The sequence below is a fragment of the Gymnogyps californianus genome, chromosome Z (genome assembly GCF_018139145.2).
Source record: "Gymnogyps californianus isolate 813 chromosome Z, ASM1813914v2, whole genome shotgun sequence".
NCBI lineage: Eukaryota > Metazoa > Chordata > Aves > Accipitriformes > Cathartidae > Gymnogyps > Gymnogyps californianus.
This window is the reverse complement of record NC_059500.1, coordinates 44,018,799-44,019,702: the sequence shown is the minus strand read 5'-3', so window position 1 is coordinate 44,019,702 and position 904 is coordinate 44,018,799.

Genomic DNA, 904 nt, shown 5'->3' with positions numbered 1-904 from the left:
CTAAGAAAAGCAGAACAAAATGCTCACTCTCCCCAAGAAGGACGAAACCTACAGGAAAATAAAAAAGACATTTAAAAATGTCTTTGCAACTCTAGTTCTTACTCCCTAAACTATGCTACCACTAATCTATACCTAAATATATGACTAGTACATAGATAGTGCACGGTACAGAGGCTAGTCAAGACTTTCTTCAAGAAATCTCCTGTCACCCTAAATGCTCAATGAGTCTCACACCTGCCTCTCCAGCAGCACCGATTCCATTGCAAAGAGCCCCAGCCCCAAGGCTGGCACTGGGCCCTGCCTCCTGCCCCCTGCCCGCAGGCAGCACGGAGGGCTGGGGCTCTCCCTCCTGCCCCCGGAGGGGAGGGGACGGGGTGCAGTCCCCCGCACGCTGTCGGTTTGAGTTCAGACAGCAGGACGAGTTAACGGGACAGACCGCACTGAATAGCGCTGGCCTTTTGTCTTTTTTTCTAGAGCAGGCAGCAGTCATTTTGCTCACACCGTGATTTCCAAGATTCACCGATCTTGTATGGTATTTGCACTGTTATATGTAAAGTGGGAGACCTTGAAATCAGTCAGGTTACTGTCCTTCTGTAGCCACTGCTGCCTTTCCTTCCTTCCCCACCACACCCTCCCCCTCAAGCTAGCATCTTCTGGCTCTTCTTGCTCCAGTACTTCTGCTTGGAGGTGACTCCACTGTTGGGTGACCCTATGGCAGTGCCAGGCTAGCTCCTGGATGCTTTGTTGCTCACTGAAAGTGACCTCAAGCTGTAACTGTCCCAATCTGTTCTTCTCCTGCCTGTGACCTCACTGGGACAGGCAAACACCTTGTTTACTTGCCCTTAAAGCTCACACCAGCACCACAATTAGCTGTGGGTGCCAGGGGAAAATGGAGTTGGTGAGA